Here is a 19,974-nt window from a genome sequence, read left to right as displayed (position 1 = left end):
AATGAAACTTGCTTCGAAATTTTTTTATGCAAGGTTTTGGTTGAAATGAAAAAGTTAGTGCCACGAGGGGAACCCACGATCTTCGGCTAAATACGCCGCTGCTTTACCACTTGAGCTACTTGTCTTTGATACACTCGGACACCAACCTCCCATCTGAACCTAGAAACTTTTGTATTTGGCCGAGGGTCGGGGTCGAACGTTACACAAAAAGATTAATTAATTGAAAAAAGTAAGTCAATAGACCTCTAAATATAATGTACTTCGAAATGTTCGGGCGTTTTGTACTAAAATTTTTGTAATAAGGCGATTTCAACATTTCGAAGATCCAATCTAACCCTTCATATCCAAATTGCTACATACACAAAAAGCACAAAAGAAAAATGTTTATTCAATCATTTATTGCCGTAAGTCACAATTTTTCCAGGATTTGACGCGTGCTTTTTGACGTGAGATTTTTAAAAAGATACAATTTTTAAGATATTTAAAATCACACCAGAACAGAAAGTTGTACTGTAACGAAAAAATCTATATTGACTTACCTTAAATAACTCGCTAAGTATTAGTCTTAGAAAGTTAAGTGAGATGTCATATGGCCAGCTCGCTGATAGGGCCAAACCTGCATTTTGTAAATATTGGTTTTGCGGGGTGTTAAAGTGGAATTAGCCAATTTGGGGTGCTGAAGATAGGCCAATACCCCCACAGTACAAAAACTAAAAAAAAAACATCACCACGGAATTTTCAGTGTTTCAAATACCCTTCATCTATTCAATTAAATAATAATATATGACGAACAAATAGGAACCAATGGCGTGAAACCAACACTTACCCAACACATGCAAATTGGGCGGTTTAGTTAAACTTGTTTGACAACTCACTGTTGAAAATAAAAATAAAATGTTTCCAATGCGTTACAGGTTACTTGATGAAGCAAATTTAAATAATAAGTACTGATACTTATTAGCCTATTTGCATCCATCACGCAAGATTATGTTTGTTCAAATATTACAAACATTTATCTGACACCTGACGAGCCTAAAAGCGCTAAAGATAAAAGCTGGCATTGGGTAATTAAACTATAATTGTGTACAATAAAGTGATAACAATCAGGCTTTTGCCTCGGCATACTGATTATTATTTTTATTTAAAAAATTCGCCACGGTGTCTAGATTAAAATCGCATTTGATAAATTGGCCTGGAATCTAATTTTCAAGAACAAAAGACCCCCCCCCCAACTTTTATCGTAACGAAGGAAGCTGAAAGTAGACGAGTAATAATAAAGTTAATTTTGTCAGGGCAAAGGCGAAAGTTAAAAAAAAGGAACGGTTTTTTAACATGTTGATTAATGTTTTTTCATGTTTTCTTTCACGTGAATACATGACCAGCCAAAAGGCTATCGACTAAAATTGTTATTCTTTAATTTAAATTGTTTAAATTACTGATCAGACATCACAAATTATTTCATAAACTAAGTTATGATTGTCTAATCAATAAATATTCCATGCATACCAGAAAAAATAATATATTTCATTTATAAAAATTTCTTGTTGTTTTATGCCATAAAACGGGAAAAATAATTAAAACAATCCCATATCTTTAAAAAATATATAATGGAAACTCTAACTAGAGACTGAAATCGGTGAGTGTCTCTTTATAGGAAGTCTGGCTATGGCTATGATTTTTTCAAAAATCATTTTAAAAAAATTTAAACACCTCTACCGATCGGCGTAAGATTTAGAAGATTTTAGTACTTTATAGCATGGACGAAATGACACAAACGTCCGCCCCCCTAAATAAATTAAAATCGGAGAAATAAAATAAAACATTTAAGCAGGATTTTTTTTAATATTTCAAACTTCTGACGTGTTGTGAAACATTGAAAAAAATTGACCCTGGTTCATCCAGCTTAAAAATGTCTAATTTTTGTTTGTGGTGAAAAGTTGTATCGAAGGGCTTAAAGGAGTGCTTAAAACGAATCCGAATAGGTTTGTTTTCACAACATATATATTTTTTCGTCTACTTTACTGGAAGTGTTTTTGGTTTTTGTTTATAAACACTCAAAAAACAAAGAACAGGATATTCGTATTTTATTGTTTATATCAGACTATTACTATGTATTTTTATTGCTATATTATTACAACATACTTATTTTAATATTTACCAAATTAAATGAGATCAAAAATTCATGAGTTTTAATAAGAATTATTTAATTACGATGTTTTGAAAGAAAATTCACCCAAACACCGAAAAATCATTTAGTGATAAAATAAATTGAACTATGACTCGTTTCGATCGTGTGATGCCCGATATTAATTCCTTCAGGAGCCTCCTCATTACCTTTTTTTCTATACAGGGTGTTCGGCCATTCGTGATACAAACTTATCCAGTAGATTTCACATTCAAAATGACACCAAAAAGTCCTAATTAACTATTGTCCGAATCTCAACGGTTTCGGAGTTATTCCCCTTTTTTCTGATTTTTTAAGATCTCACGACTTGCTTCAAATCAACAATGATAACTTTAAAATTAAAAGGTTTTGGATAAATCCGTTGATACCATTAAAAAATATATTAAATTTATAACAAGGTGTAATTAATACTAAACTTGTAAACGTACTAAAATAAGCGTTTTAGAAGACAAAACTGTTAATTTTTTTTTCAAAGTTGAAAAATTTTCTATGGTGATTCAACACAAATATTTCCAAACCTAGCGAACAGCAAATTTCAGAAAACATACTCTATTTAATATCCTTTTTAATAGAGTAATTTCTTTTTTAATTCCTTTTTTCAAAAATGAAGAAATTGATGAAGGAACGAAGAAAACCGTGGTTGACTGATTAGTAAGGTGGAAAAATTAATAATAATAAATAATAAAAACTTAAGGAAATATTGCATGAATTTATTAAACGGTTTTTAATTTGGGTTGGAAACCGAAAAAGTGCAAGTCTTTATTTATTTACCAACGACTGCATCTTTGATTAAAGACTTATTGCATTATTATTCCCTGGAATGAAAGAGTTTTAAGAATCATCGTATTTAGTTTTCAATATGATATGTTGTCAGCACTTGTAATTTTAAAGCAATCCTCTCCGCTGCAGAAAAACTTATACTTAAATTAAACTTTCGAGTTACAGTGGCTAATATTAGAAAACGGTCTCGTTTGTGCATTGCCGAAGGTGGAGAGCATTTCGAATCAAAATTTTAAAAAGTTTAATAAATTCATTCAAAATTTCCTTAAGTGTTTTATTTTTATTATTAATCTTTCCATCTTACCAATCCGTCGACTACGGTTTTTTCCTCTCCTTCATCAATTTCTTTACCTTTGATTGAAATAATTAAAAAAGCAATTACACCACTAAAAAGGATATTAAATGGAGTACGTTTTCTGAAATTCGCTGGTTGCTAGGTTTGGAAATAGTAGTTTAGAATCGCCATAGTAAGTTTATCAAATTTGAAAAAAAAAACTATTTTTCTAAGTTCTGGCTACTAAAACGCTTATTTCACCAATGTTAAAAGTTTAGTTTTGATCACATCTTATTGCAAATTTAACATAGTTTTCAGTGGCTTGTCCGGATTTGTCCAAAACCTTTTAGTTTTGGAGTTAACATTGTTTATTTGAAGCAAGGTCGTGAAATCTTAAAAAATTAGAAAAAGTGGAATAATTCCGAAACTGTTTAGATTCGGTCCATAGTTCATTATGATGTTTTGGTTGCATTTTGAATGTAGGAACTACTGGCAAAATTTGTAACACGAGTAGCCGAACACCCTGTTGTTGTTCTTTTAAATATGTTCTTTTAAACTCTCAAGTTTCTTTTCAGAAGATTTAATTTTCGTTTGCCTTTACCCTTTCTCTTTTTCAGCTCTCATTTTCTTGGACCATTGTTCTGTTTCTTCTTTCGTTTTTTACTTTATCTTCCAACCTTTTTATTCTTTCTACCTTATCAAAACGTTCATTTATTCTGGTTTTTATTTCTTCCAATATATTTCGCGTTTTCTTGGTCACACATAATTTTGAACACACCGCTTCAGTGCAGTTTATCTCCCATCTTTATTTTATTATTTCTTATATTTTCCCCGCGTTTTACGACGTGTAAAAAGCAGGTTCTTTTCTTCTGTCTCAATGGTTTAACTAAAGTTAGTACTTGCTTATCTAGGTGTACTAGGCGACAGTACGTTGAGTTTTGTGTTGTCGATTTCCTTGGAAACTTTCCAACGTGATATAACTCATCATCTTATTTTATGTCATACCCAATATTACCGTTTCATATCTATTCTTAAGTGCTATAAACTTTATTTCTTTACTTACATGCTCTGTGCTCCGTTGACCTGAAAGCTGCCATTTTATGTGACCAAGGGTGGTTCGATGACCTAGCAATAATTGAGTCTGTGTGAGTGGGCTTTCTACATACGGAAAAGCTACGTTTGTCTCTATTTTCTCTTGCCTTATGTTTACGTTTCTAGAGTGAATTCTATGTTCTTATCTAGGGTGTTAATTTTCATTAGGATTTTCTTTTTTGCCTTCTTGACCATCACTTCTCAAAAGTGATACTGTTAAAGTATTTGATAGAATAAGCTGTGATATGTTAACACCTAAATTAAATTCAGTTGATGTCAAGATCAGCATGGTTTTATGGCTGGACGTTCTAACCACTACGAATTTCCTTTGCTTTCAATAAAACGTTTTGTCAGCCTTTGATAAAAATGAACAGGTGGATTCGATCTACACGGATTTTTCAAGAGCCTTTGACAAGATGGATCCCTCAATTTTGCTGAATAAGCTATGCGACTTGGACTTAGAATTGACATTGTTCAGTGGATTGAATCATATCTAAAGGGTCGCACGCAAATTGTAAAATGTGTCAATTTTATGTCAAAGGAGATAAATGCAACTTCAGGGGTACCACAATGTTGACATCTGTCGCCTTTACTGTTCAAAATATTTATTAATGATCTGCTTGCATGTATAAAGTATAGTAACTTAAAAATGTTTGCTGAGGATGACAAAATTTATAAAACCATAGACACGTCAATTGACTGCAACTACTTACAAAGGGACCAAAACTCTTTACAGCGATGGTGTGCAAATATTAAAACGTATTTAAATTGTGAGAAATGTAAGACTGTTACCTACAGTACAAAAATGATTGTTTAAGTCAGTGGACTTTAACAGGAAGACAGCCTTGAAAGAGTTATATTGTTCATATGTGCGACCAATCCTTTAATATGGTAGTGTAGTTTGAGCCCCTATATACAATAAGCCTACTTTATTTCTGGAAAAAGTCCAAAAAAGTTCTTAAAAATTCTTAAAAATTGCTGAATTAAACATTAAAAGAGGTCCTCATGAGTATGGTCCACATTGGTATCACATTGTTACATTCTAAAGTGGATAGTACCAAGCTGCTTGAATGTGTAAGATTTCATGTACCGCTATTTAATTCGAGGATAATTAAGACTTTTTGACCTACTCCTAGTCAAACCAACTATATGAAATACCTTTCAATTAATTAAGGTTTTTAGTTAAGATAAAAATGTCAATGTCACGAGGGTGATTCGAACCCACGACCTTCGGCTAAATACGCCGATGCTATACCACCTGAGCTATCGTGACTTCGATCCACTCGGACACCAACTTCCTATCTCAACCCCACCTTTTGAATTGTCCCTCCTTTTTGCCATTTTTGGGAAGTTCTAGCCAAAGATCGTGGGTTCGAATCCCGCTCGTGCCATTGACTTTTTTATCTCAACTAAAAACCTTAATTAATTGTGATATATTAATTGGTCAAGCGGACCACGAAATTAGTGAATTTAATATTGATTGGTTTTTCTCTAGTTTACATCAAATTAAAAACACCATAATAATTGAGAAAATAAAGCTTTATGTTAATAACCAATGTTAGTCACAAAAATGTATTTCTCCATGGGATTCTCCTGTAAATAAAATAAAAATAAAAATAAAATGAAAGAGGAAGTTAAAATTCTTCATCGAGAAATGTAAAGAGGAGACTCGACAAATTGGAGGGACTGGAAATAAATTTAATAAACCACAATCATCACTCTCCATGACCAGCTGGATTTGGAGGAAACACTTTTATACGTAGACAAGGCCGTTCTCCAACTGTAATGTCAGTCAATGTAAGGAGAGATGGAGAAAAGGGAGTGTTCAAACCAACAAAGAGCACCCACCTGTGACTGGAGGCTGACACCTGTTTCTATATAATATCAGAAAACACATCTTCATGTTATGTAAATTATCATATTAGTTAAATCTTACTATACAAATTTGTAATAATATATGCATTTGTCACTCTAAATTGACTTTTGTACAGGATAAGCCTGAAAATGCTTATAATGTAGGAGAAAAGCGGTGGAATTCCGGTTCTTTGTCTTTGAGTGGATATTTAATCTCATTTATTACAATCTTGCATATTATTTGCTTATATTGCTTACCTTTGTAAAAAAACAGACTGGTTAAAAATAAATGAAATAAACGCACAACAAAGGCAGAAAACCAGATAAAAAAGCAGTTAGTTAAAATATTTATTTTTTAATTAATTAAGGTTTTTAGTTGAGATAAAAAAGAAATTTTCAAATGTTACGTAATCTATTTGATTTTCGGCGACAAATGAAATGGCCACGGAGAGGTTTAATGAAGATATACTTCATTTTAACTTATTAAATTCATTAGTTTCGTTGTCTCTTGACCAATTAATATATTTCAATTAATTAAGGTTTTTAGTTGAGATAAAAAAAGTCAGCGAAACGAGTGGGATCTCAACTAAAAACCTTAATTAATTGAAATATATTAATTGGTCAAGCGGACCACGAAACTAGTGAATATTTATTTTTATTGACTCCTAGGGACCTTTGTTAGGAACGAATGGACACTTCCGGCCTAGTATTCATTAAAAATCACAGATTCCACGTTAATAAGCTTTATAAGTTTATTGAGCATTGAATGCCATTAATTTCACCGAACGTGGTTTATTCCTGGATGATTTCACCATCTATTTGAATAAGGACTTCCGGTCAAACAGCCCTTTAACAGGAGTTGATTATTGAAAAGTCCGATGTAACGTAAATACGCATAATCAACTTCTGGACGTAATCATTTTTAAACGGAATACTTTTTTCTTCTCTTTTAAACTTGCTGGAAAAAGGGCATCGATTGGTTAGAGCGTCCAGCTCGTATTTGCCACGCTAGTGGTTCTGGTTCGAATCCCGACACACTTTTTTCCGTGCTATTTTAAATTGAAACAGCCTGGTTTCAATTTAAAATAGCACGGAAAAAATATTTTAAAGTCGTTTCGACCCCTCGTCACTATACCCAACATGTAGTTGAACGTTAAGCCCTTTTGTATGTCCCTCACTTAACGATCCCTGGACATTAAGCTCTCCAAGACAAGAATGGTCCTTACGTGAATAAAACTACAATAATAATACATGAATAGTTTTGACTTACGGAAATATAACTATAAAGATCTAACCCTGCAGAGGTCCGCTGGTTTTTTAAAATTCGCCGTGAGGTGTTACATTTGAGCAATATGGATCGAGGGAGACTGAAGAAAGTGTAATCTTTACAATTCGCGAGCTGTTGAGAACGTGTTCACACGTAGCTGAATGTTCAATATTAAACGAGATATGATTTTCATATTTTGGTGTGGTTGTGTTGAAAAGAGAAAAAATCCTTCAAATATTGAATAGATTAATTACACATATCCTGGTGCGTTATACACAGCATGCTTGGAGATACCCGTACGATTTCATGTCGTAATTTTCACCTTAATTCGAGTTTAATGCTAATGTGCGTGATTCCTCTTTTACATAAGTTTCCTTTGGTTTTTAGTTATTATGTGAGCAAATCCCTTTTATTTTATATATCGTTATTTTATTTATTATTTTATACATTCAATTTAAAAAAAAAATCTGTTATCATTATAAAGCAGAGTACTTTATTTTGGCAACAACTTCCATTATTTCTTTTCAATGTATTGAATCAATTATGTACACATTTATCAATAAAATTATATCTATCTATCTCTATCTTCTAATATACAGTGACTCACATATTTGTTCACATCAGTAAACAATTTTCTATTATCTTTAGTTTGCAAATCCCGTATTTTTTAATCCAGACAACAGCAATAGGATTGAGTTCGTTGAACTGTTGGAAAACAAACATTCACCATAATTAAGCTTTATTTATGTTTATACCTTTGAATTGAGCCAGTTTATTACGAGTCTTCCTGTGAACAGTGACTTGGGTTACTTCATTGCAAATTTGGTAAAAACCATTCAGTAATTCGTCTCAAATTCGTTAACAGGTATCATCAATTTAGTTATTTTTCTTACATGTTGAAAATATTTCCTTTCCTTAATGGTTATGATCTATTCCGTTTAATTACAGTATGAAGCCATTTTCAACATTTTTCAAAGATCAAATAATAAAATCTCTAAAAGAAGGACTTCCTTATCGTGAAATTTCAAAAAAATATAAATTGTTGTTATTGGGGTAATAACAAAACCTGAAAGATCTTCCGGAATTTACGACAGTTGTTTTAAAAAGAAGAGGAGTGGTCATAAAGGAAAATTTTCCGAGACCAAAAGGCGTTGTATCTACGCGCTCCGTTTGATCAGGACAGGTTGACAATGCTGTCCAAATTCAGCGTAGGCCGCGTGATAATGATAATATGGATGTCAGTGCTGAAACAAACGGAGATGTTTGCTGAGGCCGGATTAAAAGCGACGGGAAGTGAAGAAACCATTGCTGACCAAAGAGTGGTTTGCTGATCGTGGTTTTTATGTCATGGAATGGCCCCCACAGTCACCTAACCTTAATCCAATTGAGCACTTGTGGGGAAAACTAAAAATTTTTAGCCGATGCTGCAGGAGCGCTTCAAACTTCGATCAACTTTGGGAAAAAACACAAGCTGAATGTGACCTAATTGATCCAGAACAGTACAGAAATCTCGTGAGAAGTATGCCCAGAAGGACTGATACAGTTCTGAAAGCCAGAGGAGGACATACAAAATATTAAAGGTTCGCACACGGTAATTTCTTTTCTGTTATTTTAATAATCATGATAAAGGAACAATTTAATTTTTTGGGTGTTTTTTGTGTTAAGATAAATAAAATTATTAAAAAAACTACGTTTATGTCCTACAATTGTTTTGTAAAGTAAATAATGATATAAACCAATTGGCATTCAGCTGTGAACGAATCTGTGAGTCACTGTATAATCCGCTGGGAAATTATTCCAAATGTGTACAAACAATTAATTAAATCTCACTAAAAACTAGAATTTGATATATTATCTTGTCATATATGTAAAAATTTATGTTTGAGACCAAATTCCAATAGTTTCGAACCAAGTAAATTATTCAGCTAAATTTTGTTCATTCAAACGGAAACATTGTTATAAGAAGTTAATAGAAAAACGAAGTAAAACACAATATAACCAGATATAAATAGGTTGCTCCTTATGCAGAGAAATGTTGTTCGATGTGTCCCACATAATAGAGGCGTGTCATGCCTTGGCTCTATATAGAGAGCGTGTAGGTATGCCACCGAATTTAAGAATGGTTCTCGGACAGGGTAGCGTGCTTCCGAGTCCTCTGTTTCTCTTTTTAGCTATAACGTTGATTTCATAAAGCGCGCTATTTCTCCCCACCATTGAGACTAATAGAAAAACATAGAACTAGTGTGAGAGGAGATAGAGCTGACCAGCTTATTCTTGTTGAAAGAAGAGAAGAAAAATGGGCTCTTATTAAGTTTAAAATTGATTATAGATAAAGTGATATCAGTTTATGTTTTTAATTTTAATTTAGTTAAAGGTACATTGTACACGACACACACAGTAATTGTGCATGCACAAGAATTTTTGTTAATTTTTCCTTTTTGTATTTTTCTTATTCTTATTGTAAGCATTAATCTTTTTATAATATGTCATCGGGCATTTTTTTTTTTTTTTACAACTTGTAATTAAGCGTGGATCTTTTTTTATAATTTATTATTAGCATATATTTTGTTTAGAAGATAAAGTTTTTTGTTCTATTTGTTCATGAGTCACTGAGGTACGATCCTCCTATAAAAAAGTCAAATAATCAACACATAGGGGAATTGGGAATTTTTATTTTATATAGTCTTCAAAATATGTATTTTGTGTTTTCTGTGTTTTGTATGAGTGAGTGTGTTTATTAGATTCATTAGATTTTGTGGTCCGATGACCAAATAACATCTTTCAGTTAATTAATCTTTATTTATTGGTTGAGATAAAAAGGAGGGGAAGTTCGAAAGTTTGGATTGAGATGGGAAGTTGGTGTCCGCGTGGATCGAAGTCGTGATAGCTCAAGCGGTTAGAGCATCGGCGTATTGAGCCGAACGTCGCGGGTTCGAATCCCGCTCGTGACAATGACTTTTTATCTCAACCTTACATAAAGATTAATTAATTGAAAGTATTTATTAGAGTGAATGGGGAGGGGCTGATGGCGAAATAAATCCACTTCGCCCCTCAAGCTGTGTCGATGGCGGAATATTTATAAAAGTACCCAATCGACCCCAATTAGATTATTTTGTATCTGTATTATTGTATGGAGGTTGATGGAGGAATATTGACTACTAAATATAATCAATGCAATGTGTGAAAGTATTTATTTGTGTGAATGCGTATTGAATGTGTGTTGTTATATATACCGCATGCGCTTGGGGCCGAAAAAATTTACCAAGCTGTCGGATGCCCTATTTAAAAAAACAAAAACAATTTTTCAACATGCTACCTTTTTTAAGCAGTATTGTACAATTTTATCTAAAACCATAAGAAACTGATACTCTTTTATACATGAATTGTTTTAATCGTAAACTAATTTTGTTTTTACCTTATGCAGATATTGATTCTAAAACAAACTTCGACACTTTCAAGAAAAAAAACGGTGTTTTTTCAAAATGTTTTGTTATCAGTACTATTTCTTATACCGTTAACCATCCAGCTATGGGTTTAGATAACGGTTAAATCAGTTAAGGCGAAGACAAGTTAAGCCCGTTAAGCCGTCACGTCGCACCTGCAAAAGGCCTGCTTCTAACTCGTTCAAAGTGCTTAATAAGTTTATATTACACCAAACGGACACCTTTTTCTCTCTTTAGGATCAGATAACATCATAAGAAACACGTACAATCCTATACAACAAATAATAACTATATACAGAAACGCCCATGAAATGACCCTTGCCCAATATTTTCCATAACCTGTTTTTTAAGATCTACCTGTGGGCATTTTTAAAAAACTTATACCTCATAAAAATTTATATATTTTAAATTAAGTTTAACGTCAAAAGTCGGCTTTCTATTTGGCTGAGATTAGTTTTTATTATTAGTGTGACAGAATAAACCTACATGTTGTAATGTTTAGACGGTGGGAAAGGATTACCATTTGTCATAACTCATAAGGCTTTATTGTCTCCCAACCCATCAATTCAGCTAACCGATAAATCTGAGTGTTCAACTACCTATCAACTTAGTTTCTATACGTATCACTCTCTCTCTACCTCTTTGTCCTCTGAATGTGATGTTTACATTGGTCAGTGTATTAATACCATGTGTAATTTACTGTCGCCGAGAGTTTTTAGAATGTCATACTATTGTCCATTAAAATAATTATTTAAATTTAAATTTTTTTTTTAAATATAGAAATTCCTGTCTATACGGTTGTCGATGCTCAATGTAAATATGAAGATAAAAAGATCATGTCATACTCATTAAACGGTTAATTGTATATTATCCAAAATAATAATCCGATAGAAATCAAATCACTCCATTAGTTAATATTTATGAAAGATATTGGTTAAGATAAAAAAGTCAGTGTCACGAGAGGGATTCGAACCTACGACCTTCCGCTAAATACGCCGCTACTCTACCACTTGAGCTATCGTGATTTCGATCCGCTCCGACACTAACTTCCCATATCAACCTCACCCCTCCATTAGGTTCAAAGTGGTCTTTAGTTAATAATGTCAAAAAGTTTAAAAACAAGAAAATAAAATTCATTTAAAATTAATTAAGCAATTAATAGATATGTATATTTTTATATATAAAAGTTGGATGTTGTATGGCATTGCGATTTCAGATGATAATTATGACAAGAGCATACTATTATTAGTTATCAAGCGAGGCTTTTTGGCTTATTGTACTTTTCCTAGTTCCTTAGTTCAGTTCAACTGACCAGATCCTTTTTTAAGAAGTAGTAGGTACCTATCTTTTACCTGGGTTTTTTCGGTTCTAGGTTTTGTCTCGGTTGCTTCGCATTCGAAGTTGGTAGAGGTTGTAGTTTCTTCCTCTTGCATAACTTTGCATAATTTCCAACTGGGGGTTTTCATGTTGTGTAGGTGTTTTCTTAGATACCAGTGACCGGTATGTAGCTATCTTTACTGTGGGTTACTAGCTACTTTTACCAGCTGTAGCATTGTGTTTGCCGGTTTTGGTGAAGATTATTTTAATCATGAGTTTACTGCATCTGGAACATTTGGAGTTCGTCGACTTCGCCGGTTTTATTGAAGATTATTTTAATCATAAGTTTACTGCATCTGGAACCTTTGGAGTTCGTCCACTTCGCCGGTTTTGGTGAAGATTATTTTAATCATGAGTTTACTGTATCTGGAACATTTGGAGTTCGTCGTCTTCGCCGGTTTTATTGAAGATTATTTTAATCATGAGTTTACTGCATCTGGAACCTTTGGAGTTCGTCCACTTCCCCGGTTTTGGTGAAAATTATTTTAATCATGGGTTTACTGCATCTGGAACCATTGGAGTTCGTCGACTTCGCCGGTTTTATTGAAGATTATTTTAATCATGAGTTTACTGTATCTGGAATCTTTGGAGTTCGTCCATCCGGTGGATCGTCCAAGAATCATCGAGGTCTCGTGTTCCGAGGACGAAAGGTAATCCTACTGAATTCCCATCAGATTGTTGAATCCTTCCTGAACACCCCTGAATCTTAGCCCAACAGTCCATGGGACCGTCGAAGCCAAGGACGAGAGGTCGAGAATGTGAGGTGGTTTGTTTGTTTAGTTTCATAATATAATAATTTCTTTTTCATGTTTGTTCGTTTCATTCCCTTGTATCTTTCTCTCGTTATACAGTCCATTGCGTGGGCAGTGTGTGTCTTTCAGATCTTCCACTGGCCAGATTATATCTGATCTATCAGATACATCATATTTGACCACGTAAAATAAGATTGCTTATTAAAGTTCAAGTAAATTTGTTGCGTAAACAAATAATCGAGTTAAAAAAATGGCACGTAAATTGAGGGACGTCTTCTTTTTCATTATTGAGATTTCCTTTCTGCTACGATACCTAAGATATTCTGGTTATGTTTTCCCAGGTTTGGAAATATTTTTGTTGCGTTCATCGTCTATTTTAAATGGCTTTATTACGTGCTGATGCTTTTAAGGCTAAAGTTGATGTGGGTATGCGATCCAGTGAACACAAATTGAACTGGCACTGGGTCATTTACTCGGTCCATTTACCCTCGGGTAGAGACATCTGACATCTGACCGACCGACACCAGCCAAAAACCTCTTAACGGGAAGGCTGGAAATAATAGCTTCGCAGAGATGAAGTTGTTTAAGAGGGGAAAAAGAGATGTAATCATTGGACCAAGTGATTCAATTATGTAATTTCATGTTGTTATGATGAGCTGCTAGTTCTTCCTTCTCATAGCATCTACAAATGGGGTTCATTGAATATGCCAACGTATGTAGGTGTTTCCCAGATTCCAGTGACTGTATCACCCTCTTGAGTTTTACCAAATATCGGACGTGATTGGAAGTCGGTAGCTTTTTATGTTTATGGAAAATAGAGAATTGTATTTTTATGTAAACGTACAGTCGATATAATTTTCCTCATAATTCTTGTCCTTCACTTTTTTCATTAGTTTACTAAACCCACGGTGAGGATAATTGGATTCGGATTAAAAGAATTTCATGTCATCCACATAGGTGGTAAAGATGGTAATGGGATATATAAGAAAGTCAGAAGTACAAATGGTATAAAGGAAGGGGCTATGAATGCTTTGTAGGACCCGGTTTGTGTTGGCCTGATATATTTGAGTAATCGCTTCCGTACTTCTCTCTGATGCAGCGGTCAGTTACAATTATTCCAGGATAAGGTATCAAGGCTGGACAGGAATGGTTAAGTTTATAATGGATGCCTGGATACTAGTACCTATGAAAAACCTGTGCGACATTCAAGAACTCAACCATGAAATTCTCTTTGTCATACAGAGCGGATGAAATGATGTTGACAACTCTGAAAACTTTTTTTCTTGGTAATAAAAAAATTTATTATTTGGAGATCGTAAGATGCTGTCTGGTGTGACGTAGGTTTAGAAAAACATTTTCTTTATCGTACCAACGTTTCTTTCTTTATTGAGATCATCTTCAGGGCCTGGGATTTATAAACATTGTTTAAATTAATCTTTATGTAAGGTTTTGGTCGAGATAAAAAGTCAGTGTCACGAGCGGGATTCGAACCGATGATCTCCGGCTAAATACGCCGCTGCTCTACCACTTGAGCTGTCGTGACTTCGATCCACTCGAACATCAACTTCCCACCTCAACCCACCTTTCGAATTTTTCCTCCTTTTTTGCCATTTTTCAAATCGTGTAACCTATTCGATTCTCGGCGACAAATGAAATGGCCAAGGAGAGCTTCGTAAAGATATACTTCATTTTACTTATTAAAATTAATTAATTTTAGATTCAATTTTTTTTTATCTAAAATTTTCTACCATTGTATAAATTCATTTCTTTAATCCAAATTTTCTAGCATTGTAATAAATTCAATTATTTATCTAAAATTTCTAGCATTGTAATAAATTTAATTTTTTAAAATCTAAAATTTCTAGTATTTTAATAAATTCAATTCACTAGTTTTCGTGGTCCGCTTGGCCAATTAATATCTTTCAATTAATTAAGGTTTTTAGTTGAGATGAAAAAGTCAGTGTGACGAGCGGGATTCGAACCCACGACCTTCGGCTACATACGCCGCTGCTCTACCACTTGAGCTGTCGTGACTTCGATCCACTCGGACACTAACTTCTCATCTCAACCCCCCCCCCTTTTCCATTAAAGCTCTCCGTGGCCATTTCAATTGTCGCCGAGAATCAAATACATTACACGACATTTGAAAAAAGGCAAAAGGGAGGGAAAATTTAAACAAAAAAAAAGGTGGGGTTGAGATGGGAAGTTAGTGTCCGAGTGGATCGAGCCATCCCAGGTGATAGAATAGCGGCGTATCTAGCCGAAAGTCGTGAGTTCGAATCCCACTCGTGACATTGACTTTTTTATCTCAACTAAAAAACCTTAATTAATTGAAACAAATTCAATTTTTTATCTAAAATTTCTAGCATTGTAACAAATTTAATTTTTTTAAATCTAAAATTTCTAGCATTCAATTTTTTTTAATCTAAAATTTCTAGCATTCAATTTTTTTTTAATCTAAAATTTCTAGCATTCAATTTTTTTTAATCTAAAATTTCTAGCATTGTATACAATCACTTTTCACATCATACATGTATAAGTAAAAATACGCCACTGTTCTCTTTCTTCACCAAGTTCGAACAATGCTATAGTTTTTGTTTTTTTTGGTTAACTTTGGCACGATAAAGAAAATGTTTATCTAATCCTACGTCACACCAGATTGTATCTCACGATCTCTAAATAATCAAACAATCATCCTCTTTTATTTTTTATAATTACAACAATGTTTATAAATCCCAGGCCCTGAAGATGATCTCAATAAAGATCGAAACGTTGGCACGATAAAGAAAACGTTTTTCTAAAGCCTACATCACACCAGACCGCATCTCACGATCTCCGAATAATGAAAGAAGTTAATTTTTTAATTTAATTATTTAAATTGTACAAATAGATGTAGGATGTGGAAAAAACCAATTTATACAATGATATAAATGTTAGATTTAATCAAAGTATTTGTACTCACTCAAACTGTTTGTTTTCTGTGTCATTAAGGTGTGTCGTGTTGAGAGTGCTAATGCGATATTGATAATCTCACGATCTCAAATAATAATTAATTAGTGGTCACCAAACACCACACATTAAATATTTTCTTCGTAGTAACTCCACTAATTCTTGAGAAGATAAAATAATTTTGTTATAATATTTTCAAATAATGAGTTGCTTCTTATATCCCTTGTTTCAGGGTGTAAACCTGACAACTTGATTATAAATATCTGTCTAAAACAAATTTTGTTAGAGTGTTAATTAGGTATTTTAATAAAGAAAAGGTTTAGGCAAACGAAAATGCCTGGACAACTGTATATATCTGCCGTAATTTGTCATTTTGACGTAATTTCCATTTGTTGTCATTTTCATGTTGATATTCCTTTATTGTTTCTGTAATTGGTAGAGAGAATTAAATGCAAATTTTCAAAGAGGATTTGTAAATGACATTTATTAAAATTGTAATGAAGATTGCGTTACATTAGACTTCCCTATCCTGAAATTGCTCCAATGATAAATTAGGCATTTACATTGCACGTCCGAAAGCAATGTAATAGCCCTCAAATGGGGGCGATGGTTTCTCATTTGTCTTTAAATTGTATCGTCCTCATCCCGGTCAGCATCTGTTAGCGAGCAATAACGAGGTCCGCGTCCGGGATTATTAAGGAGGTCCAGGAGAACTAATCTAGGGCGAGGGCAGCCTGGGATTTCACTATAATTCAGATCCCCCGTCTCCCCTTCGCACCATTCTCCACCTCATAATACCCCCTGATTAAGGCCCAGAGCCCCTCGTTATGTTCCGAGTTTCATTCAACCCCTCCCGGAGCGGCCACCCTCGTTCGCAGTTCCTTCAATTCTCGCAGACTCCCTCCCGGCCAAATTGACTCTTGACCCTCGGCAACTCTGCCTCATTTAAAATCAACATCATCCGTTTTCTCAAAGGGGGAATTGCGGTATATTATAACATAATTGGCGGGATCTCCTGTGTGATTGTTTTTGTTTCTCATCGAGTATAAAATGAAACGACATTTGAAAATGACAAAAAGAGAGAAAATACAAACCGTTGTAGGTTGAGATGGAAAGTTGGTGTCCGAGAGGATCGTAGTCACGGTAGCGGCGTATTTAGCCGAAGGTCGTGGGTTCGAATCCCGCTCGTGACACTGACTTTTTTATCTAAACCAATACGTTACATAAAGAAGAGTTAATTGAAAGAAGTAACTTGGTCAATTGACCACTAAAACGTAAATGGATTAATATTTAATAAGTTAAAAGAAGTATAACTTCACTAAACAGCCCTCCGTGGCCACTTCATAAGTCGCTGAGAATCCAATCCTGATTACCCGACATTTGAAAACGGCAAAAAGAGGGAAAATTCGAACGCTTGTAGGTTGATATGCAGAGTTGGTGTCCGAGAGGATCGAAGTCACGGTAGCGGCGTATTTAGCCGAAGGTCGTGGGTTCGAATCCCGCTCGTGACACTGACTTTTTTATCTAAACCAATACCTTACATAAAGAAGAGTTAATTGAAAGTAGTAACTTGGTCAATTGACCACTAAAACGTAAATGGATTAATATTTAATAAGTTAAAAGATGTATAACTTCACTAAACAGCCCTCCGTGGCCACTTCATAAGTCGCTGAGAATCCAATCCTGATTACACGGCATTTGAAAATGGTAAAAAGAAGGAAAAATCGAACGTTTGTCGGTTGGTATGCAGAGTTGGTGTCCGCCTGGATCGAAGTCACTATAGCTCAAGTGGTAGAGAAGCGGCGTATTTAGCCGAAGGTCGTGGGTTCAAATCCCGCTCGTGACACTGACTTTTTTATCTCCACCAAGACCTTACATAGAAAGAATAATTAATTGAAAGAAGCAACTTGATTGACCACTAAAACGTAAATGTATAAACAGAAATTTCACCAATTCCTTACTTTAAAATTTCCATCTGCTCAATATACAGGTCTGTATTTTAACACTTTATTCGGAAATCGTGAGATGCGGTCTGATGTGACGTAGGTTTTAGAAAAATATTTACTTTATCGCGACAACAATTCGATCTTTATTGAGATCATCTTCAGGGCTCAAATTGCCTGTGGGCACTCCCAATACGACACATGAGACTGATACAATTTCGCACAAAACAAACACTTTGAGCCCTGAAGATGATCTCGATAAAGATCGAAACGTAGGCACGATAAAGAAAATATTTGTCTGAAACCTACATCACATCAGACCGCATCTCACGATTTCCGAATAATCATAGCCTATCACTAAACACCACATATTTTAACACTTTAACACTTTTATGTCTTACTCTTTATGCCAGGCTCTACCGTCTTAATGCTTAACTCTACCGTCTAGATTTAGGATTCCTTGATCATATCCGAACGACACGTGCGATACAACCAAAACTACTGTTTAATGTAATTTTATGCCCATTTATACATCGCGCGGTTCCACCTTCATAGGCAGTGTACATTTTCAGCAGCCGTTAAAAGATAATATTTCATAAGAATAATTCTTAAATATTTTGAGAAAAGCATCGTGTTGTGTTAATTTACCATGTAAAGAAAGTCAGTTTTGAAATAAATTTTAACATTTTATTTTTTTGCGTTTTCACTCAGACTTGAGGTTTTATTAGAGATTTACGTATTTGCAAGAAATCCAAAGCAAGCAATGCTTCAAGAATCCTTGCTCCATTGTTAGCTTCTTTTCTCATCCATCAATGCCAAGTTTCTAACGCTCACAAGTTGTTGATATGACGTGGAATTCGTTTTTATACTCTAATCAAAGGCATTAAATAGTTCTACAAATGAAACGAGCATTCTCATTCTTCCTACCTGTAATATAACAAAGAAAATATTTCTTAACATTGTTTATTATTGGTTGTTGTTTGGAATACAGTCACACAACCAGAAGTTCTAGTTTTTACTTACAGTATATTTATTGGCAGACGTTTCGGAAGTTCTATCCTTTTTCAAGGCGGAACGCTTTTTTATTATTATTATTATTAAATTCTGGAAGTAATGTACGCAACAGGAAGAAAATCCATTTCAAATATTGCAGTAGATTGTACCATACATACTCTCTCTCTGTCTCTGTCTCTCTCTCTCTCTCTCTCTCTCTCTCTCACTCTCTCTCTCTCTCTCTGAAATTGTATAAAGTTTTAATGCTTCCATATGTTACATACTGTCTAGCTGTAATACCACATCTAAATTACAACAATACCCACAAATTAAAAGTTGTGCTAAATTTATGTATAATATATNTATATTATATATATGCAACCTAAAATATGATTCAACAATACATGACAAATATAAAGCTTTAGACCTTTTGAAAGTAGAAGACATAATAAAATATAAAATATTAGCTCTATTTAACAATACGAGATTGACGAATAAACCATCCTACCTAGTAGAAATGATCCAACCCAAGCAATCAAAAAATACACGCCTAAATAAAATATATAGAAATCCATTATGCAGAACACAATCATACCAAAATTCAGTTATTCCAAGAAGTATTCAACTTTATAACGAACTTCCCAATTATGTAAAAACATGTGAATCTCAAAATTCGTATAAAAAAGCTCTAAAAGACTATCTCTCATGTATGTACTCCTAACATGATTAATATAATATACTGAACTTTTTAAACTTGCGTCTGTATAAAGGAAAAGTTTATAAAATTTAATTTTTTTAATTTTTTAATTTTTTTATATGTTTGGAAAATCTTTGTTTAAAATTAAAAAAAATGTATAAAGTTATATAAGTATATACAGGGTGAATTGCTACTCGTGCTACAAACTTCTCCAGTAGATTCTTCACCCTAAAATGAACAAAAAAGTTCATATTGTCCATGGTCCGATTCTCAACCATTTCAGAGTAATTTCGCTTTTTATCGATTTTGAAAGATATCACGTCCTGGCGTCGGAAAATCGTGATATCTTTTAATCTAAACATTTCTCT

General features: G+C 33.8%; 1 protein-coding gene and 1 non-coding gene across 6 annotated transcripts in view; both read left to right on the top strand.

Moving 5' to 3' along the window:
- LOC106661447 (unconventional myosin-Ia) overlaps positions 1 to 19,974 on the top strand; it is a 177,274-nt gene that overhangs the window by 144,078 nt on the left and 13,222 nt on the right. The window lies entirely within an intron of this gene.
- On the top strand, positions 10,330 to 10,403 carry Trnan-auu. Its single transcript has one exon. It is a non-coding gene; the product is annotated as a tRNA-Asn (tRNA).

This window comes from Cimex lectularius, unplaced genomic scaffold, assembly GCF_000648675.2.
Source record: "Cimex lectularius strain Harlan isolate CLEC.00 unplaced genomic scaffold, Clec_2.1 scaffold166, whole genome shotgun sequence".
In the NCBI taxonomy this organism is placed as follows: Eukaryota; Metazoa; Arthropoda; class Insecta; order Hemiptera; family Cimicidae; genus Cimex; species Cimex lectularius.
This window is presented reverse-complemented; position numbering and strand designations above follow the sequence as displayed.